General features: G+C 51.9%; 1 protein-coding gene across 1 annotated transcript in view; it reads right to left on the minus strand.

Moving 5' to 3' along the window:
- The window catches only part of LOC105191619 (uncharacterized), an 85,455-nt gene extending 63,467 nt beyond the window's left edge, over positions 1-21,988 (minus strand). Inside the window, exon 1 of the mRNA XM_025304153.1 lies at positions 21,451-21,988. The gene's annotated coding sequence lies outside the window, so the exon portion shown is untranslated. The remainder of the gene's footprint in view (positions 1-21,450) is intronic.
- Between the last annotated feature and the right edge of the window lie 2,759 nt (positions 21,989-24,747).

Genomic DNA, 24,747 nt, shown 5'->3' on the forward strand with positions numbered 1-24,747 from the left:
GAGGGAGACGTGAACGTTTGTGATTTTTCAGCCCCGCCGACGCAATTCCCCGATGATTTTATCTTATGCCATTACGCTTTCAACATTTCGCTTCCGTCATTGATTCGCGCACACATGCTCGCGCGCGCGCGCGCGCGCATACAGCTCGGGTTAAAGCGCTATGCATACATACGCGCCGAGCGCAGCCGCAATAATACATCAATCTTAAAATGAAACGCGCTGACGAGCCAAGAAATCGAATTCGGAACGTACGGACGATTTGCGTGAACGAACGAGCATGAACGAACGAACGAACGTACGAACTGATCGGACGTGAAGAATCCTCGAAATCTCGCAACCTTCCCGTTCTACATAAACAAACCCGCCGAACCCGCTCACCGACAATTCCCGCGCGCCTGCGTGCTCGAGAAATCCAAAATCACAGTGCATCAAAAATAAAAGAACTCAACGTCGAGCGGTGGATGTTTTAAGCGCGGACGGGCCTTGACGCGCCGATTTTGTTTCTTCGGCCGGATACAGAACCGGCCTGCGCGGCGCGCGGTGCGCGCCGCGTTTAATCAACGCGACTGATTTCTGGACGAATTAATTCCGCAATTTAATGCACCTGCCACGCGTAGCCTATAGCGCGCCGTATCAGCGAGTAACGTCATTAAATCGGCAGATTAGCGGAGCGGCTTGGCACTTTGTTTCGCGCCTCATTCGTTATCGCCGTCGACGTAATTCGCGTGCGATCCAGTTTGTTCGCTAATTGTAATAATTTGCCAGTTCCCAAACGTGCTATAAAAAACGCTCCGTCGGACCGACTGGATGGGCGAGGGCGGAGGGCGGAGGGCGACGGGCGACGGCTGAAGGGGTGGCGTGGGAGGGGAATGGAGGGAAGGGGGAAGATTGGCAGCAGCGAAATTCGGCTTCGGTTTATATCAACGAGCGGGAGATTTGTGCCGGTCGGCTGTCACACCGCGCGGCGTAAATCACGAACCGCCGGATTCTCGCCGAGCGAGTCGACGTAACTTCATTCGATCAACTTTACTCCGGCAAGGAACTAAAGCCGGTATTTGTCCGTCGCAATCGCTTCGCGCCGGTAAAAAGCGACCGACGACGCGTCGACTCGATTCGCCCCAAGTTTATTTCGCATTTCATTTGACGCCCGCGCTCGCCGATTCGTTCGTTCGTTCGTTCGTTCGTTCGTTCGTTTGTCGGTTGCGTGCGACGGCAGTGGAGTGGCGAATCGTTCAATCGTTTTACCGTTTCGAAATCTCGCGTTATCGAACACCGTGATGCAAACAGTTGCACGCATTATAAACTTAATAGAAATCGAGTTAACGATCATTTTACATCTTCTTTTACTCGACTTGTGTCACTTTTCTTTTTCATCTCTCTTCTCTCTCTCTCTCTCTCTCTCTCTCTCTCTCTCTCTCTCTTTATTTCTCTCTCGCTCGTCCTCTCGCTTTGTAATATAAAACCACATAAATTTGATAAATTTTCTCGAGATAGAATTTAAATTTTTCTATTATAAAGCCCTCGTGCACACATACGCGCGCGCGCGTGTGCGCGCACGATGGACTTTGCGTGTAACGCGAGTTACTTTTTAATGAACAGCGACTAAGAGACCTCTCAGGCGGGGCTGCGGAACGTCGTCTTAATTATTTACCTTGTATCACGGCATCGTTTTTATTATGAGCTCACGTCTTACACGTCCCTGAACCTGCTGAAAAGACCGCGCAGCCCACCGTTCTGCCATTGAATCCCAACGATGTATGCTGGCAGACGGCCTCCCTTCAGATAATGCACCGCGCGTAACTTAATTAAATTCAACGACCTGTTTTTTCATTTCTCTCTTTTACTCTGTCTCTCACTCACTCACACGCAAACACACACACGCCCTCTCTCTCTCTCTCTCTCTCTCTCTCTCTCTCTCTCTCTCTCTCTCTCTCTCTCTCTCTCTCTGAGAAAGTTTAACAGTGTGTATGTATCATAAATAGTATCATAAATAACAGAGATACTGCACGGGGAACCATTAACGTCGCAGGTCGCACGACGCTGTTCTTCGGTACGGTCGGATAAATAATTTTTGGTCAACGAACGAGTCGCGCGCCGCTTAACCACCATCGATCGCGGGATGAACGTTTCACACACAGCGAGAGCGAAGCGAGAAACTCGACGATGCGGCGGCGGTGGCGGCGGCGACGAGACGCTGGAAATCCGTGCTAGACGTGGAAACTAGTCCGACTGGTCCAAACATAACTAACCGCGGCGGCGAGCGCCGCTTCTTATTTATCCGATAGCTGCGGAACACGACGTGCGTCGTTACTCAAAAAGCCGTAGGAGATTTAATTGGGTAATTTCCAGTAGCAGGAGCCACCGCTTCAGAGCCGCGGAATTAGATTAGCAGATTAGTGAACTGCGACCTGATATACGGCCCAGCCCAACCCGGCCCCGCTGCTCTCTCTCTCTCTCTCTCTCTCTCTCTCTCTCTCTCTCTCTCTCTCTCTCTCTCTCTCTCTCTCTCTCTCTTTCCCACTCAGTCCAGCCTCGGGACTGCGTTCTCGTTTTGCTTTTACGTTCTAATTCCATCCGTGACCCCATTCGAAATTGTAATCGTAATAATTTCTCGCTCGCTTCTCCTCCCCCACGTTCCCACTTTTTCATCCTCCCGCTCTCTTTCCACCCCCGGGTTGTACGTGTATTACCCCGGAGGACCCGTTCGACGTTGTCCAGCCTGTACGCGCGCTTTCCCTCCCTCCCTCCCTCCCTCCCTCCTTCTAACCCTCCGCGCCCCGTGTGCGCACGTGTGCGCACGTAGCTATTTGGTGATTTGCCTACCGGCGCCAGCTGTCTCGTAAATGCCTGAAGGATATATATCGGAGATTGCGGCGATGCGCGCTACGAGATAGAGAGATGCGCTGCTGTTCGCAGTGAAAAATTTAGATACCGTAGATATCGTGCGTCGAGAGGCGCGAGATTACGTAAATAGCGTGAAATCCTTCACAAGCTCCGGCCGGCCGGCCGGCCGAGTTGCTGCTGCTGCTGCTCGCACGGTCGGCCTACCGGGCTAATACAGTAGTGTATTCCGTAACGTGGTAGTTTGATACGTGCACATTAGTAATTCCGCGCGTACCTACGCGCTACGTGGTATAATGCGATAATTAATTGCATTTTCGAGCTAGTCGCTTGCACGCGTGTTGATAAACAGGCGAGGCCGTTTTGCTCCTCTCTCTCTCTCTCTCTCCCTCTCTCTCCCTCTCTCTCTCTCTCTCTCTCTCTCTCTCTCTCTCTCTCTGTCTTTCTCTTTGTCTGTCCCTCTCTCCTTCCTTTTCTTTCTCGCTCTCTCTCATTATCTCGAAACGGTTCCGACGGAGTTAACGAATATTAAGGTTCATCGAGGAGGAAATGGGGGAGAACTCGAGTCCCTTTTCTTGCTGAAGAATTCGAGCGTGATATCTGCCGGCGATATGCGGGAGTCCCCCGTTATGATTAGGCGGGGAAATTGGAAATTTGGCGTTTACTTTGCACTCGTGCCGCCCCGCCGCGCCGTTCCCTCCGTTCGAATTAATGACAACCGCCGAATTAATTCCCGCCGATATTTTGCGTATGGCGCGAGAGAGAGAGTTTAATAGACTTTCTGATCCGAGAGAGATTGCAGCATCAGCTGCTGCTAATTAACATGATAAGTATGAGCTGATGTAAGAAACAACATCAACTATACTTCGCTTAACCTCCTTGCTTCCCTCCCGCCAACTCTCTCTCTCCTTCTTTCTCTTCCTCAGGCAGTCCCTTGAGCCTTTGAGGCTCGTTTTCTACTTCGTTTCTTGGCGTTGTCTCAGCTACTAAAACCATTACCTCTAACTGCTATGCATTTCAGTGCTAATTATAGAAACTGCTTCACTCCATGTACCAAAGTTGCGCGTTTCTCTACCGAGGCTCGAGGAAAAGAACGTCACGTGGCTAAAGAAACGAATTGCACGTCATTGCGATCAGCGAGAGCGAAGTCGTATTTTTGTCCGCGGTACGCGGATGGTACGTTCATTTCGTTCAGCGGCGACGAAACATTGTTATTAGCTCGGTGCTGTTAGTTGTTTGTCAATTCGTTTGTTCGAGTCGAACGTGGTCATGCCGATGTAGTGCAAATAAGGCGAGGCGAGCGAATCTTGTCGTATGATAGATTCGCATTGATATATCATGTAGCGTCGTGGCATCCCGTCGTGCATGACAGAGACAGAGAAACGGAGGGAGAGGGAGAGGGAGAGGGAGAGAGAGAGAGAGAGAGGGAGGGAGAGAGAGAGAGAGAGAGAGAGAGAGAGGGAGAGAGAGAGAGGGAGGGAGAGAGGGAGGAGGCAAAGGGAGAGAGATGCAGGCGTGGGCGCCTTATTTGATTACGTAAGGTAAAACATTGCGAGGGGGAGTACATATGTTCCGTATAACCTACGAAGTAATCGATCATGGAAATCCTATAAAAACTCTCAGGACGCATCTACCCCATCGGTCTTGGAGTGTCAAACGAGAATTAATAATCCCATTAGTAATATACGTTCTATACTATATATCAACCCAACTGGTATACGATGAATAAAGATGAGTGCGGCAAATCGCTTTATCGGATATGTAGAAACAAAAGTAGACAAAAAGGAAGGTCGGAAGAAAAGTCGGACGGGAAAACGAGCGTGAAGGAACAATGCGGCAGTCGGAGACGCACGAAGGAGAGCCCGGGAAGAGGAGGGAGGAAGGCTGTGCGAATCGAAGAAAGAAAGAGATGTATAAGGAGCTCGGGGATCTCTCTCGTGATGTGGATGCTGGGGAAATTAATAATCGAACGCGCTGCAAGCTCGCAAGAGAGCTTTCTGAAAAATCCTAATACCGCTGAAAGCCCCCGCGACAGTGAATGCGCATCCCGGCGATGAACAGGAAATAAACGCTTTGGCGAGGTAAGATTGGATAAAAAGATTAATGAGAGAAAACCGTTTCCGGGATTGCGATTTTATTAAGGGGACTCAAAGCGGATCTTCTTTTTCTCTCCCCCTCTCTCCCCCCTCCCCCCTCTCTCTCTCTCTCTCTCTCTCCCTCTCTCACTCTCCTCTCCGCCGCGATGTCGGTTTGATTTACCCACTTCCGTGGATATCGACGACGAGGAATACGCAGCGAGTATCCGTTAACCGTGCGCCTCGCCGGAGCCCGTATTATTTCTGTGAAAGACCCGCGTCTCTCCCGGGCCCGCTAATGATTTACATTTCGCACGAGGAAATTGCGAAAACTTGCCGCCGGTCCCGGGCGCGACGTAAAACGCTAACGGTTGTCGATACCTACATCGGCCATATTGAATTACGGAGGCGATGCTGGTAAAAGGAGAAAATAACTTACATTCTAACGAGCGCCTGGAACTTTTCGTTGAACTTTTGAGCACATGTAAATAAGTTAGTAAGGTACGTAAGTAAGTAAAACTATAGCAAAATATCAAAGTTGTAATGGTACGAGGTAGAATTGAATCAGTTTTCAAAGGACATTATTCTCCCGAATGTTGATTCCTTGTGGAATCGCAACGCGAGCATCGTTGCTTTCTTCCATCCTCTCCATGCTTCCTTTACCCGTCCTCCAATTCTTTGCCGCTGTGATATCGGTGTAACCGCGCGGAGTGAGTTCACTCAATCGTCGTTCTTCTTTCGTCTTATTACCGTTTCTCCCGCAAAGGCCGAGCGGGAAACGCGGAATCATCCCCGCGTGAATAATACGTGCCCCACGGCCGAAAAAAGGAAAGAGAGAAAAAGAAAACACACCACCACGCACCGGGATAATCTATCTTTGACACTTTCCGAATAAAGCCCTTTTCAAAATGAATAATTCAATTGACGATAATACCTCGTCTCTCGCGTCTGGGTAAGCGGTAGGCGAGACGGGAGGAGGAGAGAGCAGACAAGGAGGGAAATAATTTATATTTAGGTATCCGCGCGAAGAGGAGAGAGAGAGAGAGAGAGAGAGAGAGAGAGAGAGAGAGAGAGAGAATAAGACGGAGCGGATGGTAATTCTGAATAATTCAGGCAACTCCTTTTAAGGGAGAAGGAAAAATCGTGTATCCCGTACATAGCTACGCCCTCCCTCTGCCTCTCGTCCGTCCGCCTTCTCGTCATCCCTTGCTCTCCTGAAATCGCAGACCTATTAAGCGACACACACTCATGTAGTTAGGCCTCCTCCTCCGTCCGGCCGTCCGTCCGACTGTCCGTTCTTAAAACGCGACGAGGAGAGGAAAACGACTCGGCGGCGGCGGCGGCGGCGGCGGCGGCGGCGGCGGCGGCGGTGGTAGAGGTGGTGGTGGTGGTGATGGTGGTGATGGTGGTGGTGGTGGTTGTACGTGCGTACGCATTGAGCAGACTGGTGAAGCGCGTACGTGAAGGGGGCAACACAGCACACTCTCCCGATCCGCACACCGGAAGATCCCCCGGTTCTTTTAAATCCGGACGCGTCTCGGATACAATATATCTTTGCGCCGATGCTCGCGGTTCATTATACAAGGCTGGCTCTCCGAAGTTAAAAAACTAAAACTTCGGCGAGAGTCGGAGTTTTCACTCCGTAAAGATTTACGCCTCTCGTCTGTAATTTAATACGGGATACTTTCTCGGGTTCCTTTCGCGGAGTAACCCGCCGCCTCTCCACCTCCATCTCCTTCTCATCTTCCTCGACGCGCCTTTCTCTCGCCGCCGCCACCGCCGCCGCCGCCGCCGCCGCCGCCGCCGTCACCGCCGCCGTCGCCGCCACCGCCGCCGGTTTTCCCGGGAAACGTGAGTGGACTTTGTATCTCGGTTTACCGAGCGTATCGGGAACCCGGCAGGAAAGTGGCGCGCAAAAGGAGAAACGGCGAGGAAAGGGTGCGGACGGAGGAGGGGTGCAAAGAAAGCAGAAAAAGAAAAAACGAGAAATTTGAGGGAAGAGGGAGGAGGTAAGGAAGAAAAAAAAGAGGAAACAGAACAAGTGGAAGGGGAGGACGCGCGACGAGAGGACGAGGAAAAATATGGATATTTTAGTATCGTTATTCATCGCGCTAGGATATCAAATTACAATGACGGAGTATAGGGCGGTGGGAAGGGGGCGATGGGCTGGCGCGAGGGCGAAGAACTGTCTGTGGCCGGCTGCGCGAAAAATTCGCGGGACCGGGACACGAGATCGTCGATGGTGGTGCGGCTTGCCGCATTCTCCGCGGATCGAGCGACGCAATGATTTATCACCGTCTCACCGCGGATACCCCCCTCCTCCCCATGCTTTTGAGCGCGTATACGTGCACCCGGCGAAATTATTCTTTCTCGGGGACGCGGGCCGACGATACTTTTACATCCCCATCGATCTCCAAGTGTCGAACTGGCATTAGTTGTCGCTAAAGTAGCCGCCGGTATCTTCGTCAGTCAACAGGAGCGAGGAGGGGGAGGAGAGCAGGTGGAGATCGCGAGGGTTCCGACCTAATTCAGGAGAAAGAACGCCGCGCGCGGATAAGTCGCGGGTCGCCTTTGTGTGCGGCGACGACGACGAGTCAACGTGTGCGACTCACGGCAGTGCTACAAAGTCACGGCAGCAAAGTGGCGGCGACCGTGTTTTCGAGTCTTCAAATTCGGGACGAGTTGGCGGTTTGCTTGGATTAGTATTACGTTGTCCGCGAAGAGACGATGGAAGGGCGAGGAAGAGCATCATGCTCGGCAAAGCGGGTCCGCTGAGGCGAAGCGTTCTGTTGCAGGCTTTGACGTTGTTTCTCGCTTTAACGCCTCTCGTACCGTTCGCGCTTTCTTTGTGCGCCACGCGGATTGACTCGCATGTTTATTTAATTGCGCGACATTGGTTCTTTTTTTAGTTACACGGAATTTTTGTCCCTTTTGTCCGAAGGGTTCTCCCCTGCAGCATATTTCATATTTGTCATGATTATTCAAGATCTCGCGCGTGTGCGAGTGTCTGTGTGTCGACGTGTGCGCGCGCGCGCGCGCGAACAGAACAAGTGGAATTGTTTCATCGCCGTTTCTATGCCGGGCGCTAAAGCCCGGGCGAAAAAGCGGCGAAGCGTACATTTCGCTACAAACGTTATATTTAAAATCTGCTCGACTGACTGATCGCCGATAGACCCGACGTACCATCCGCCGGCATTATGGTAATTGGCGATTCAAATCCCGCGAAGACTTCGTTATCGCGTTGCGACCGCCAGCCGGTACGCTACGAAAATCGCGGATTATTCCAAATAATTCGACCGTAGAAAAACCCAATGTCCCGTGACAGCGAAATCTCTCCCCCCACCCTCCCGTCCCATGGGACGTAGGGACGAAGGCAAGGGGCGCAGAAGGCGGGAGGGGGTGGGCAGGAGAGCGAAAATCTGGAAAACTCTGACGAGCAATTATTTATTGAAACGATGAATTATTTTTCATCGCGCTTCAACCACCGTCAATCGCCCCGTCGCGAAATCTGGCCGCGGTCAATATTTTATTTATATTTCACCGGTAACCCAATTGTCTTCCAACGTCAATCGCGATTCGGTCAATTGTTCTCGACGAATCGCTCGGTGCAAATGCGAGCGCGGCGCGGCGCGGCGCGGCGCGGGCGTCTGCAACAATGACGCGTAATAACCGCGGCGTTTTTTTTAATTACCATCGCGGCAACGCGGTTTATCTCGCGCGCGGCGCGCGAACGCTTAGCCGAAACACGAGAGCGCTCCGTTAAAATTACGTCGACCTGGTTTTCGCACGGACACCGGTGCGCCAGTAAAATTGAGATCGCGGCCGTTCCCCCCCGCGTCCCTACGTGTTTTTTTCCTCCTCTATTTTTAGATAAATCTCATTTGCATAATAGCGTCATGCACGAAGGACCGCCACGCCGTGGCGCGTTCTCGCCTACGGCGTGCGAATGACTGAGGAATGCCGGACCATCGCTCTCTCGTTTGCAATGGACGCGGGGAAAGTTCGTCCCAGTGTGTGTGTGTGTGTGTGTGTGTATACGTGTGCCACCCGCGTGCCGCGAAAAAAAAGAAAATCCTTTTGCATAAGATACGAATGACGTTTGCATTTCGCGCGAGCTGCGGGATTTAACGGTCAAGTTCCGGCGGAAACTGATCTCCGGATAGGTTTACCGGATATCATGGATAATTGCAACGTCATTGCGCGCGCGTACGCGTGCGTGTGTGCATCATGACAGCTTTCGCCGCGGCGATGCAGAATTAACACACGGAATAAATATTTTAATTGGGATTTTAACAGTCAACGTGAATTATGAAGCACCATATTTGTCGAGGGGCGAACGGATCAATACTCGTTCCGATATTGCTTAAATTAAAGTTCTGATTACGGTCCTGTGCGAAGATGTATAGTAACGACGTGAAATATGCTCCGCACGAGTATAACATTTCTGTACGGCCGGTAATAATGACGTTTAATGACACTGTGTAATAATATAATTAAAATGTGTCGTTAAGATTATCGATCCTCCTTCCTTCCTCTCCTTCTTTGTATTCCTCGTGTACATACATGCACACACGCACACATTGCACGTTGAACGTTATTATTCCACGTCACATCTGAAATTTTATTAAATATTACTCGATATTCGCAACACGTCATCGGATTGTCACGCGATATCATTCGGTCACATTGAAGCTTATCCCAAAACTTGCCCGAGTTATCAAGACACGAAAGTTACGCGAGGAAAAAAGAGAGGAAGAGAGAGAGGGAGAGAGAGAGAGGGGGGAGAGAGAGAGAGAGAGAGAGAGAGAGAGACCACCGCGACAAGATTAGTACACGGCAACGCGACAATGGCGATTGCGAGACGTTAATGAAGCTCGTGGTGCGTCACGTTCGCCGGGAAGAGCGACGTTACACCGCGAATATCGGAGTATCTCACGCGGACACGAGGAGCACGAAGTGCAAAGTGCACGAGGCAAAGAGCAAGAACATGTATGTGTATGTGTATGTACGTGTGTGTGTGTGTGTGTGTGCATGTGCAGATAGCTGGTTCGCGCGCGAACGACGCGCAAAACCGTCTCAATCGCCTTATCTGCCCGAGATGATTCGATCCAAGTCGGCTGTCAGCCCTGACAATCGTACCCATTCGAGCGGTCGATTACGTGCGCCGTAATAGACTGCCATTCGCCTGCGAGAATCCGTTGTGTTGCGGACAGGTTCGACGAGACTACGCGGATGTAGGCGAGAAGGTTCTACATCGCGGCGCCCCGTCGGCGTCGTACGTTCCGCTACTATTGGGATTCCGGATTTGCGGACCGAAACATGTGTACAGATGTACCCGCCATTCCGCCCCTCTCTCCTGTCGCGGGTTCTCTCACGAGCGCGCCGCGGCTCTCACAGTCGCCGGCTTAGAGTATCCTTAGATGAAGAAAGAAGTTGCACGGAGATGCAGGTATTCCCCGTGAAACGACTTTCGCGCTAGGGAAGGGAAAAGAAGCGTGTTGCGAGAGAGATATGAAACCACGGTAAAAATTCGGACGGTATCGCAGTGCCGTTATTGGCGAGATTACTTCATTACGACTCTGACACGGTCGCGTTATATCATACGTCCGAAACTCGATAATATGTGTTTTCCTCGAAGGAGAGTAGATAGCCAGAGAGGCGGAGAAAGAGAGAGAGAGAGAGAGAGAGAGGGGGGGGGAGAGGGAGAGAGGGAGAGAGAGAGAGAGAGAGGGAGAGAGGGAGAGAGGGAGAGAGGGAGAGAGAGAGAGAGAGAGAGAGAGAGAGAGAGAGAGAGAGAGAGAGAGAGAGAGAGAGAGAGAGAGAGAGAGAGAGAGAGAGAGAGAGAGAGAGAGAGAGAGAGAGAGATTGAGAGAGACAGAGGGAGACGAGCGACACGATCAATGCCGGAAATGTCGAACGGGTAATTGATCATTTACGCTGGCCGTTAGCGTGTTATGTCGATTTGCATATGTAAATCCCGCTAAAATAAAGGGTGTCGAGAGAGATCCGATCTGCAACACGGGCGAAGTGTCCGGCGCAAGGCTGATCAAAGTGCCGCGATGCTCGCCGCCACGTCCACGATATAAATTATTGATTAACGATTTGAGCGATGAGACGGTCCGGCGAGAGCGCGCGCGCTACGTAGCCTTCGATCAAACTTCGCTCGCTTAACCCTTTAACGCCTTTAACGCCTACTGGTAACTATAGTTAGCAGAAACGCATTTAAGAATCCATAACTTAGTCGAGAAAGGAGATATTTTCGTTTTCTTTGCACCACTGTAAAGGTGAATTCTTCTTCCAAAAAAGTGGTATGTAGATCGTATGTAGATTCGGTTCAGTGTGTTTTTAGCTCAGTTTTAATGATAACATGTTTTGTTAAATTCCAAGTAGGCATAGTTAGCATTGTTACTGACATCTAAAAGTGCACTATAAATAAATAGATTGGTATCTGTTATAATTTTATACATTTGGAAGCTTTCTCACATGCAAAATGTGAAATTAAAAGAATACAGAAATTCAAAATGGCGAATCCAATATGGTGGACACGAAAATCAAGAAATCAACCCTATTTTCGTGAAACCTGGTGACCTACAGCGCTTTTTATACGGCGAAAAATGAAGGGGACGATTGACTATCTAAATGGTGATCTATAAGATATTCTTCTGAAATAGTAAGCTTGACACTCTGAATGATAAACTTCACTCACAAATATCGTAAAGTTTCAGCTGAAAAATGTCAAGCCGATTATCAGTGTTATGTCGTATAGATTACCCTTCATTTTTCTCTGTATAGGTTGCTCATTTCGTATATGCTTTTAGGATATACAAGTCATATTTACCAATAAACGAAAAACGTACGATAAAAAAAACCGATATAAAATTCTGATATTTTTTTGGGTTATCACTACTTATAGTCTCAGTTAAAAAAAACTCAAATTTTATTCTTAAAACACTCGGGCACTTATTCTTAAAAGAGTCGGGCGTTAAAGGGTTAAACACGCTTTGCGAGCAAAGACGCGTACATGTATCGACAATGATGCTGAGACGAGCGACTGATCATCCGCGCATTGTTTGCCGCTCCCTGCCGCGCGTAAAATGCAGAATCCCAAAGGAACTAATCAAATCGTTACGCTTTTACGACAGCCTGCAAGAGTCAGCGGTCGTAAAGAAGCGCGCTGCCGGCGCGGCGTCCTCGCCCTTTGACCCTTTGGCCCCGTGAGCGCATTTCTTCGGCGTTTAAAAGCAAATCGTCGGCAGCCGATCGCGCGTACGCCCACATCGCAGTCGCGGAATCAATAGTAGCGGGCGCGCTCGCGCTGTGCCGCGAATTTTTGCTCGTAAAGTGCGACCGGCGCGCGGCACAGTCGAAATGCGAAGGCAAACTCGCCGCCCGCCCCATCGCCCTGCCCCGCGCTCTCCCCGCCGTCGCGTCTGTCCCGTGTTTTAGAGGATAAAGTGAGGGCAAATAATACCGCCGTTCCGCATAATCCCTCCCCGCTCTTCCCGACGCTCGTCAACCCTTCGGGGATCGTTGCGCGTAAAAAGAATTATTTACATTTTTCGCGACTTCGCCAGGAATCGTTGCGTGGAACAAAGTTCATTCATCGGGTTGGTTTACCCGCTCGCGAAGCGATTTACTCATTTACCGCTATTTCGGACAATGAAATAACTCTTTCTCTATTGTGTACCGACGTTCGTTCGTTCGTTCGTTCGTTCGTTCGTTCGTTCGTTCATCCGTCTGTTCGCTTCTTCGTTCGTCCCTTCATTCATTCGTTCGTTTGCTCGTTGCTTCGTTTGCCGAGGCCACGAGTTCCGGATAGCATCGCGGCGTGCAGAAATCGAATTACCGCGCGTTGTTCTTGCTCGCGGTAATTCGATGAGGGAACCTACGATCCGTTGTTACACGCGTACTTGACGAAACGCCATAAACCGGGGGAGTTTTACAGATCGAGCCCTTTCTCCTTCTCCTCCTCCTCCTCCTCTTCTTTCTCCTCCACCTCCTGCTGCGAAAGGAAAGTGTTCGCGTCATCAAGTCAAGAGATAAGTTCCTCGCGAACGAGTTTAAAACAAGGAAAAATTAGATATTTCCGAGCCGTGTGTGATAATAGAAGTAACGGTACACGAGCGGACGATAATTGTGACTAATGCGATAACGTTCCAACTGCTCGTGTCCTTCATTTAAATACCGGTGCATTTTTATCTGTTTCATTAAGCTCTCCACCGTCAAGGGGGATAAACCACTTACCGGAGGGCAGTTTTCCCGGGCACGCCCATACGCAGGCAGGCACGCGCAAACACACACACACACACACACAGAGTATTAAATTGCATTACATTATTCGAATAAGTTGCGTCAGAAAACGACGAGATTTCGTGAAAATCTCACACGCACGTGCCGCGCAAATATCTCCCCCCAGGATCTCTTCCGAAACGCACGACAAAAGTTTCGCCTGACGTGGAGAAGTTCCCTCATTAAAGTCGCCTGAATATTGCATTCCCAAAATCCTGAGGCCGACCTTTTTCTCCTCCATCGCTATTCCCCTCTCGCCCTGACTGCGCCCTTCCCGCCCCCCCCCCCGTGTGTAAAATGCGAAGAATGGCTATCAAGGGTGCAGTGAACGCGCTCTCGGCGATCGTCGCGCTCGGCGGGCTTACGCTTACGCGCGAGGGACTGTCGTGCTCGCGGCTATTTCCGAGGCCTTCCTACTTAATGGAAGCGTTAGCAGCGGTACTTGTAATTACACGTAAGAATGTATATACGGTACGAGGGTCGCGCTCAATAAGTGGTATTACCCGCTGTTTAGTCGGCCGTTACACACCAAAGCGGTTACAAAGCGACGCGGCTGTGCTCGTTCTCTCCCTCTCTCTCTCTCTCTCTCTCTCTCTCTCTCTCTCTCTCTCTCTCTCTCTCTCTCTCTCTCTCTCTATATATATATATATATATATATATATATATATATATCTCTATCGGCAGCGCGGTTAAAAAACTTTATCGGCCTGTCGGTTTCACCTACGATCTGCATTAATTTGCACCGATTTGCATTACGGCTTTGCTCGCAGCTTTCGACAAACCGAAATTTGCATTAGCACGAGCCAAAGCTTGCGAGGGAGAGACCGAGCGAGAGAGTTAGAGAGTTAGAGAGAGAGAGCGAGAGAGAGAGAGAGAGAGAGAGAGAGAGGAGCGGGAGGCGGCACAACGTCCTCGCGTTTCCGTAATTGGCCAGATTGCCGTTTAGAAATAGCGCAACGCGATTCGCGTGCTGCTCGCTGCTCCGCGACGAATCGATTTGACAAGCTCGGCACTCTCTCTCTCTCTCTCTCTCTCTCTCTCTCTCTCTCTCTCTCTCTCTCTCTCTCTCTCCTCCCTCCCTCCCTCCCTCCCTCCCTCCCTCCCTCCCTCCCTCCCTCCCTCCCTCCCTCCCTCTCTCTTCTCTTCTGTTCTTCTCTTTTCCACCCGCCTACCCTCCGCTTTACTCTACTCTCTCGGCTATAGGGGCTTACTCTCGGATTGCCGTTAAACCGACTGCCCCTCGGATCTGAAAAACAGAAGCTCGGAAACGACGCCGTCGACGTCCCTTGGAGCAGAGCGGAACGGAGCGGAGCGGAGCTGAGTTGAGCGAAACGGGCGTAAAGCCCGTTGCCCGGAGAAATCTGCCGCGATTTACGTTATGTCTCATCTCGGAGCGCGCCGATCCCGGCGAAACGTGACGTCGGATTAATTCTCAATCTTTTTTCCCCGCTCGAGCGGCAGCGGCTGCGCGCCGTGTATATGTGTATATGTGTGCGTGTACACGTATGGGAAATCACAATCAGCGCTAAATGATTCTGCACACTCGCGCGCGCGCGCGCGCGCGACCAGCTCGTAATGGAAATTACACGCGACCAGCCGCGGGACACGTTAACGATACGACCAGATTTTTCGCAGTCACTCTCTGTATTTTTATTTAATCCCTGGTTCTGCCCTGGTTCTATAGCCGTGTTCCTGTCGTTATATTTAATTAATATCGTTACGTCATTTCTCGCGGTCGGCGAGGTCGAATGACACTGCGCGCGGGAACCGCGCGAGAAAGAGCATCGACAAATTTCGATGGGGCGGCAATCACTTAGGAAATTCGAAAACAATTACCCTTGAAGCATTCGGCCGCGCATTCGGCGCGACTCGTATTTATTCGACGTGTCTAACGAACGCGTTCGTTACGGCACACAGTTAACTGGACGTTATTTTTCAGACACGCGCGCGGCCCGTGCGCGGTCGCGCGATCGCGCATTCCTCTCGCCGCGAGGGCGAATAAATTCGGCTTTTTCCATTAGAGAAGCGGAACTCGTCGCGCGGGGGCCTCGCGCCTCGCGGGTGTTCGCGGTGCGCCCGAAGAGAAAAAAAACGCAAACAAAAAGGGAAAGGAGAGTGAAAAAAAAGGGCGCTGAAACAATACGAGATAAACGTCATCGGTTTTGTACGTACGTCTCTCGCGCCCGTCGGTCCGTTTTAATTTACATTACAAATGCGCGGGCGGATTCCGCCGAATCGAAATTTGCATTACTCGCATGTCGCGCGTCGGTGTGAGTTAATGGATATAGAGTGGGCCTTCGATTCTCTCCGTGCAAGTCGCACGACCGTCGTTCAGGTGTGCAGCCTGCACTCCTGGATTGGCCGGCGCCCAGGATGCGAACGAATCGATCTAAGTTTCGCCGCCGAAATTCGCCACGGCGCATATTGCCGATGATCGAGTGTTTGTCAAGGCGTGTTTGGAAATAGCCTGCGCGGACTCTCGCTGCTCGTGCGCCGCTTCTTTCGTCGCGTGCCCTGCACCGCCCCCCCCCCCTCCGCGATAATTTATTATTTATTCCGGCTCGTCCCCCGAGTTGCACACAGAGCGCGATCTTGTGACCTGAGAAAGGACTTCATTGTCGCCATCATTAATCGTGGTACGTACCGACTAATTGTTGAGCAGTTGTCTCTCAAGCGGCACTTGAGCCGCGAGAATCCCCCGCGACCGTAATTATTTCGCTGTGCAATTCCAATATCACCGGTGTGTTAAAACGCTTTTGCAAGAATGATGATTGTTGTAAGATTTGTTCAATTACGATCAACGACAACCGGTGAAAGCCCGTGACGCACGGTAATCATTGCGATTTCATTTGATATGTCAAAGCGGTCAGCGGTCTCGATCCTTCGGATCCGCCTCCGCCCTTTCAGTTAATGTTGTAATAATATTGATAATAATATTACTACCTATCCACCCGTGATATTACTCCATCACTTCTCATTGTCATCGGTCATCAGTTTTTCATTGTCCTTTCTTTCGCATTCAATTTGCGAATCTCTCGGTGTGTGCGTATTAATTGCTCGTAACATCGACGGCTGACCGAATGAAGCGCGCGAATGGGCCGGATAAATACGCGCGGGGCTTCCCGCCCGGGATAATTCGATCGCATATAAATCGACGAGAGCGCGGAGAGCGCCCGGCTTTTTCATCAGGAGGCCGCTCCAAACACGTCAGCGCAACTTCATTAATGCATTGTGTTACACAGTTGACGTAAGGTTAACTAGCGCCTGATGGCGTTACGCGTAAGATCGACGAACGTTAAACCACCTCTCCCCGCCTCCTCCTCCTCCTCCTCCTCCTCCACTGTATCTACCTCCCCCCCACTGGTGTTACGTACTACACTAACTAGTTACTTCCATCCAGGTCGAAGTTAACTATTAGACTGGCATAAGATCAGGAACTTGCGAGTAACGGCAATGCCGGCTTCCGCTCGTCAGATTATTCGATTGTGCGCATATCGAGAGCGACGAGCCGTTTCCCCCATTAGGGTGAATTCACGCGCGCGGGCGTCTGTCGTTTTAGCGCAGCGTCAGATTTGTCATAAGTTACAGCGCGATATAACCAGCGACACGATGTCCGTAGCACGTCAAATTAAGTCGCAAATGGATCTCTTCCTCCCTTCTCTCTCTCTCTCTCTCTCTCTCTCCTCCCCCTCCCTCCTCTCTCTCTCTTTCTCTTTCCCCTCTCCCGCTCGCACGTCGAATTTATTCCCTCTCGTAGAACAAACGGGGATATTAAACGCGACGCATTCGCGAGCGCTCTTCGAATGCACGCGAATCTGTACTTCCGAATTGTTGTGCGCGCCAACTGCACTTCATGAGCGAGACCCGCACTGCTGGTTTCCCCAAGTTCCACGATATATCTAGCTATGTGTGTGTATGTATGCTTGCACACACACACACACACACATACACACACACACACACACACACACATACACCAGCTTGCTGGAAAACAGATTTTGACATAACGGGCCAGCGGTTAATTTCAGAAAGGGAGAATGAATGCGGTTTATTGACCTCTCTCTCTCTCTCTCTCTCTCTCTCTCTCTCTCTCTCTCTCTCTCTCTCTCTCTCTCTCTCTCTCCCTCTCTCTCTCTCTCTCTCTCTCTCTCTCTCCCTCTCTCTCTCTCTTTCTCTCTTGGCGAGAGCACGTCACGTCACTAAGTGCTCGTTTTAGACTATCGAGCGATATTTTGATCTTGCCCGGCATCGTGGCAATCGAGACGAATCTCGCGATTCGCCATGCACGGAAACGTATTAATTTTGCCCTCACTCAGCTCGACGACGGTCGCATTTCAATCACCGGGAACATTTCAATCGTGCGCAACGCGGAAAGTCGAATGCACCCACGCACGTACGCACGCACGGGTTACACCCGTGGCGCGGCGGAGGCAGACAGGCAGGTAGCAGCCCTTCGAAGCATCGCGGAAGCGGTCGATCACGCGTCAGTGTTACCAGAATCGCTCGTTTCCTCGCACATGCCGCTCTCCCGAAAGACACATCTCGCGAATATCTGCGTGCCGCGCGACACGAGGAATATACGTCCTTTTTGATCCGCCGCGTTTGAGCGCGGCGCGGGTCGCAGACATCGCAGACGACGAGTCGCGGAGCGCGTTGACGCGCGATAATACGCGCACGCATGCACGCACGCACGCACGCACGTACACGCGCGCGAGCGGCGGCGGATTCCACAACGGGACGGAAATTATTTATAAACATCGCAAGGGAGAGACCGTTCCTTGGCCGTCGCGACGTCTCGCGCGCGGTACTGCGGCGAATTTCCGCAGCTGCGGCCAACGCTGCTGGCCGGAATTAGTAGTAGCTGGAGAGACGCCGTCGGCGTGTGGCGGGCGATGGGCAGGGCCAAGTTCCATCCGCGGGAATAAATTTCAAGTCACTTAGCGGGATCGCGAAGCCGAGTTGCCTTTTAACGGCGACCTGCAGTGGCGGAGGTCAGGGGAAAGAAGGCGGCGCGGCGCGATCGCGCGAGCCAGGTGGATTCCGAGCGGATCGATCGATCGATCGTGCGAGCGGGAACCTGCGCCGATCGTCCCTCTGCTTCGCCGGACGTACCGGCCTGTGTGAGGAGCATATTAGACGGCACTTTCCGGGAGTGCTTACTAACGACCGCACATATTTGTCGGATTCGCAGTTTGATGAATGGAAACTGCGCTCTATCTAAACGGAGTTAAACGCGCACGTTGTGAACGTTCTCCGCCGGAGCAACCGAGCTGCACGTTGCGTTTGTTATCGCGATTGAGAGTAAAGTTCGCCTCGAAGACGCTCCCGAGTGAATTACGTTTCGAACTAATCGGACGCGAATACATATGTGTGTGGTGTGTGTGCGTGCGTGCGAGCGAAGAGATAACCCGATTATTTCCCTTCTTTCCTTCTCACTCTTTTGTTTCAAGTTCTCCTCGTTACGATACGAACAACGACGACGAGGATGTCCGGGGATGTATCGAGGAGATCGTGCAGTTGATTGCCGTATTAACAATTAATCGTGTAATTTGATGCCCGTTTTATCGGGACGTTTACGATAACGGATGCGGATAAATGCGCAAATGTAATAGACGAGGCGAATAATAGAATACAATGCAGTATTAATTCCATATAATGAATTACGCATGCAATATCACGCGCGGACAAATTTAATTGGATTATACATTTAGTAAAAGTAAGCATGCGTAATGAAAGTTAAGCACTAGGTCTCGCCCGCGGCAAGAGCGGTCCATTATGAGCACGTAACTTTAAGTAGCCCCCCGCCGTATGCGTGCAGAATGAACGGCATTAGTCTTTTTCGAGGCATGGCTTATCCCGAAGGAAGTAATCCTGGTGCGCAACATTCAGTGATAACGCTGAATAATAAAATAATGTATCACCTCCTTCTTTCCCCCTTCCTCTCTCCTCTTTCTCTCTCTCTCTCTCTCTCTCTTCTCTGTCCCGCTTTCTCTATTCGACGAACCACGTTCGCCGGTATTTAAAATTATTACAGTCGCTATGAGACAAAATAATTGTGCTCGCAAGCACATTAGCGGTATAAAAAATTGCGGGACAATGAGAAAGACGGATATTTATCCGGATTCTTTGCGGATTCCTTCCCACAAGATTAGAGACAGGGAGAAATGAGCATATATCGAAAGAAACACACACGCGCTGCGAGATCCGAGTAAGTCCGCAACGCCTCGGCCACGGCTTGGCGGAGAAACAGACGGAATTGACAGGCCACGTTAAAGGAGATACATCCGGGAACAAATTCTATACGAATTTGCAGCGATCGATGTTGGTTTCCTGCCAACGCCATCAGGCTCTGATCATAAGTGCAAGAAACGATACAAAGCGATAACGATAAATTACTCGTCATGGTGTACCTGCCGCTCTTCTCTTTCGCTCAGCAGCGATAGCGCGAACCAAGTCGCGCGATCGCCGCATCGTGGCCCTTCGGTTTATACGCGATTTATATGTACGTTATCAAGGTTATTAAGTTCAAAGTACCAACCTTAATATACCTTGGATGTACCTAACTATGAACATTTTTATTGTTTCGGTCTTCAAATGCGAATATTGGAACTTTCAATATAAAATATACACGCAAATATACGTTCAAGAAAATTTCAATATTGCTGTTGAAAAATCAAGGCAATTAGAGCGTCCAGAGTTGAGCACGTGTCCACACTTTTACCTTAATAGACACTTTAACGGATCGAGCAGCACGACTGAGCGCCGGAAACGAGTCGAGCTGTCCTCGAGGAAAATTTGTAAACGGAGCATTGCTGTCGGGCCAGAGACTTCTCACTACCAAAACCGAAATCCCTCTCTCTCTCCCTCTCTTTCCTTCTCCTTCTCTCTCGGATGGGCGATACGTGACAAATCTCTTCGGATTCCTTCAATCTTTCTCGACGGGAAACACGCTTCTCTTCGCGGCGAAGGGCTTCGCGGAGAGGGGGAGAGGGAGAGAGAGAGAGAGAGAGAGAGAGAGAGAGAGAGAGAGAGAGAGAACGCGAAACCCTGCCGTAACCCGAGTCGCAGCCAGCCACCCCCGTCTCAGGCCGAAGCGAGCTCTCGAGCTCGAGGAAAGCTCAGGGCGATTACATCGAATTCTTTCCCCGGAGCAGGCCGCCCGCTATCGGCCACCCTATCTCGTCGCACCCTTCCCTCCGTCGTCGTCCAACGTGTCGTCCTCCTCTCCGCCTGACCTCTCGCCTCACGCAGCCCCGTTCGAGTGTTTACTCGCGTGCTCGAGTTCTGTCAGTATCACACGCTGTCCGCCAAACAAATCGATCCCCTTCACCCAGTTCGCGTGTGCACGGGATTTTCGAGACGTGTGCACGGCACGGCACGGCACGGCACGACGCGACGCGCCGCTCGAGCGATTCCTCATCGTCTTGTCGAGACGAGATGAAAGAGTCGTCAAGAGCGATGCGAGTCACAGTCGTAAATCGGCGAGTCGGAGAGCCGAAGTGCCGAGAGCTCGCGTCATCCGCCAGCGCCGCGAGATCGCAAACTCGATAACGGGCCGTACACAGCACACAAGCAAGATGTACATTCACTTGCGACACCGCGTACACTTGCGTAGCCGGACCATGATGAAGAGTCGAGCTTCGTGTCGTTAGCCGCGTAATTAGCGCGAGCGTGATCAGCCGCAGGGTCGCTTTCGAGCGCTTTCACGCGTCTTCGAACGATCCCTCGCAGCGGTATCCGCGAACGCGCGCGGCGCGGCACGGCGCGGCGCGGCGCGGCGCGGCGCGGCGACCGAGCGGTAATCCACGTCGCGACGCGGACGCGGACGGAAGCGTCCGGGAACGGCTATAAATGGATCTTGATAGACGTTCGACCCTTCCGCGGGGGTAATTACACGAGAGCAGCGTAAGCATCGGGCAGATTCTGGGGGATTCTCTACCCTCCGTGCGATCACAGCGCGTTCCACGACCGCGATCGGTCGAAGATCGAGAGGAATCCCTTCGGCAATTCGATCGGACATTACGCTCGCCATCCGGGATACACCGGTCAAAAGGGGAGAGCACGCACAAAGGCAAACAAAGGCGTACATCGGCCAGGCGGACGCGCGGCCAGCTGCGCCAGCTCGGCGGGTGAAAAGAGGGTGCCTCTGGCAGGCGTTGCGCTGCGCTGCGCTGCGCTGCGGTCTTGGCCGCACCGGCGGAGCGGATGGTCATTGCATCTCTCAGGACTCGGGCGCGTTACTTACATGTCCAAGGATCGGCCACGTTGAACGCCTGGCTTAGGTACCAAGAAGGGTGATCGCGCGAGCGACGACGACGAGCCGGTCGTCCAGCAACGCGACGTGGTGCGAGCAATATGAGAGTATGCGTGTTGTGACGTCCCGACGACGACGCTGCTGCTGCTGCTGCTGCTGCTCCTGCTGCTGCTGAACGGCACGCACGCACGCACGCACGCATCCACACGCAGCTGCGGTCGCAGTATCTCGCGAGTCACTGCGCGCACAATTCTCCGTCACCGTTGACGCTTCTCGTGCCGTCAACGAGCACCACGATCGTCGTCGTCGTCGTCGTCGTCGTCGTTATCAGTTACGTGGACATCGTTAACGTCACCTGCTCATGGCTCACTCGGGACTTCGATGCGCGGGGTTAGTTCGTCACAACACAGAGTTTCTTCGACACCGGCTAGCCAACGCGTCGGGAAACGCGCGAAATGTGCTCCTCTTCTCGTCCGAGGCTCGCGCGTCGCACGATTGGCGGACCGATCGCCGAGGGAGAGAGTGATAGAGAGAGAGAGAGAGAGAGAGAAAGAGAGAGAGAGAGAGAGGGAGAGAGAGAGAGAGAGGGAGAGGGAGAGAGAGAGAGAGAGAGAAAGACGCTAGTATCCCGGGTTTTCACAGCGCGAACGAGCCCTTCCTTCTCACCACTGTCACCCGGACAACCCCTTTTTTCTCAGCCGGTCGGTTGGCCACCGAGCCGGGAAAGGGCGAAGAGTGAGGAAGGGCGAAAGCAGGCTCTGTGGTGGCTCGCGGTAGGTCTGTTGTTTGTCCGCTCTACTCGCAACACCTTCGCTCTCGCGATTTCGACCCCCGGAGGTTCTCGCTTGTGTCACGGACGAGCGACGTGCGACCCGTGTATGAGCGCGTGTGTGTGTGTGTGTGTGTATGTACAAATGTATGTATTATATATATATCTGTTGGCTGGCGAAGCCGTCGTGCGCGCGACCAGCGACACGGGCCTCCTCACAGACGTTGGCGAGCACTCTGCACGAGCTCTCTCGGCCGGGGATACACGAACGGTACGAACGGTACGAACGGTACGAACGGTACGAACGAACGAACGAACGAACGAACGCAGTAGTAGCGGACCGAACGGGGCGGCCAAAACGCGTCGGAGAAGGAGTAGGAGCGGGCGGTAGAGAGGAGTCGGATGCGACGTAGGAGGAAGGAAGCGAGGCGGAGAAGGTGGCGGCGACGGGAGCAAGGGGAGATCGGGACGGCGCAGGGGGTGAGAGCAACGTAGGGGGTTACTGGGGATGGGAGCGACGCGGGTGGTGATGGCAATCGGGGGTGGCTCGCCAAGCCCGGTGGTCTCGCGTTCGCTCGCTCGCTCGTACGTTCTGCTAGTCGCTCGCCAGTCGGCTCGCTTTCTCGCTCACCTCTGTCGCCGCCGCCGCCGCCGCCGCCGCCGCTGCCGCCGCCGCCGCCGCTGCCACCAGCGTTGCTTGCGCAGCACCCCATCGCCGTTACTGCCACCACCGCCAGCCGCCGTCGTTGCCGCCGCCGCCGCCGCCGTCGCCACCACCACCACCCGCCGCCCGCTACGACCCGGCCAAACCCAGACCCAGCGCGGCGTAGGTACCGCGAGCTCGCGACTCGAGCTCCAGGCCACCCCAGCTGCTCGTTCCCCACCACCCGCCGTGCATCCCCTTCCGTTCTTCAGTGCTGTATGCAGACGTGGCGGCGCCTCGGCCGCGGAACGTTACCGGAACGTCGCGTCGCGGGAGAACGCGCGAATCGACCAATTGATCCAGTAATGAGCGCGCGGATCGCCGCTGCTGATGGGTGGGACGGTGCTTGCGCCGCGGGCGCGACGCACCGCGACGTAGGTCGTACGAGAGACATGGAAATGCCGCGCTTAATTGCGGTCGCATTCGCGACGAACGGACGGACGACAGTGGGAACAGGCGAAGAGCTTCTATGGCCCGAGGTCTCTCTCTCTCTCTCTCTCTCTCTCTCTCTCTCTCTCTCTCTCTCGATAGCCACGCTGGTCGACGACATTGACGAATCAAGAAGCGCCGGCCGAGAGATCGAGATGAATGTTGAAGCACCTCGCGCACCTCTTTTAATCTTAGATATGTTGATAAATGATATTAGGTGTGTGAATTAATTCGGTCCGTTTTTTTTCCAAAAAAAAACTTTAGTATGAAAAAACATGAAAAAGCATACTAATCAAAGTATTTGCCATCGCTTGCTATTATTTTTTCCCATCTGTCTGGCAGTTGTTGCATTCCGTGACGGTAAAACGACTCGTCCTTCGAAGCGATCCATTCATTGAGCCATTTCTCTATTTCTTCATAATTGTTGAATTGCTGGTTCGCAAACCCGTGTGCCATCGATCTGAACAAGTGATAACCGGATGGAGCAATGTCTGGTGAATACGGCGGGTGAGGTAAAACGTCCCAGCCAAGTGCTTCCAAGGTGGCCTTCACAATTTTTCCAACATGTGGCCGAGCGTTATCGTGCTGGAAGATCACTTTGTCGTGTCTCTTTGCATATTCCGGCCACATATTCTTCCATGTGTTGTTTAAACGGATCAATTGTCGTTGGTAAAGTTCGGCAGTGATGGTTTGGCTCTGTTTTAATAGTTCATAATACACTACACCCTTCTGGTCCCACCATATACAGAGCATTACTTTTTTGTCGTGAATATTCCGCTTTGGTATCGATGTGGATGGTTTTCCTGGGTCGCTATGGATTTCCTTCGTTTGGGATTATCGAAATATATCCACTTTTCGTCTCCAGTCACAATACAATGCAAAAAACCTTTTCTCTTTTGCCTGACAAGCAAGATTTCAGACATGGCTTTTCGCCTCTCGATGTCTCTTTCCTTCAGTTCGTATGGCACCCATCTTCCTTCTTTGTAAATCTTTCCTATGCCTGCCAAACGCACAGAAATTGTTGATCGATCAACATTCAATAATTGCGCGAGCTCATGTTGCGATTGACACGGATCTTCATCGATTAGCGCCTGCAATTCCTCGTCCTCGAACTCCTTCGGCTGACCTGGACGAGGTTTGCCATTGACACTGAAATCATCACTTTTGAAACGTCGAAGCCATTCTCTGTATGATTTATCGGTGGGAGCACTTTCACCATAAGCTTCTACGAGCATTCGATGAGCTTCAGCGGCTGTTTTCTTCAAATGAAAACAGAAAATGAGAACTTCCCGGAAATGATGCTTTTTTGGCACGAATTTCGACATTTTCGAATCAGATAAACACGATGTTATTGTTACAAATCTAAACGTTTACCAACTGAATATTA

The sequence above is a fragment of the Harpegnathos saltator genome, unplaced genomic scaffold (genome assembly GCF_003227715.2).
Source record: "Harpegnathos saltator strain DR-91 unplaced genomic scaffold, Hsal_v8.6 scaffold59, whole genome shotgun sequence".
In the NCBI taxonomy this organism is placed as follows: Eukaryota; Metazoa; Arthropoda; class Insecta; order Hymenoptera; family Formicidae; genus Harpegnathos; species Harpegnathos saltator.